Below are 362 nucleotides of genomic sequence, written 5' to 3' on the forward strand. Positions count from 1 at the left end.
TAATTCATTTCAAAAGACACCATATTTGATGATACATTGTATTAAATCATAAAACATAGAATCCAGACAAATATGAATAAAAAACGAACTTTAAAAAAAAAAAAATTTGGGCCCTAAATGAAAAAGTAGCTTAGGCTACTCTGTGGAGTTTAATTGTGAGCAAATAAATTATGGATTAAATGTATAAAAATACAAACCCCATGATGTCAGTCATTTACAATATCCAGCATCTTATGATCCAGAAACAGGGAATATAACAGATGCACTGTTGAAATGGAGAAGCACCTGTTGTTGAAATGTCTAGTTAAGAGGTTTTAAACAGGATTTAGAGATATATGTGGTATAATGTCCCGCTCCAGTGC

The sequence above is a fragment of the Phoxinus phoxinus genome, assembly GCF_949152265.1.
Source record: "Phoxinus phoxinus genome assembly, chromosome: 5".
In the NCBI taxonomy this organism is placed as follows: domain Eukaryota; kingdom Metazoa; phylum Chordata; class Actinopteri; order Cypriniformes; family Leuciscidae; genus Phoxinus; species Phoxinus phoxinus.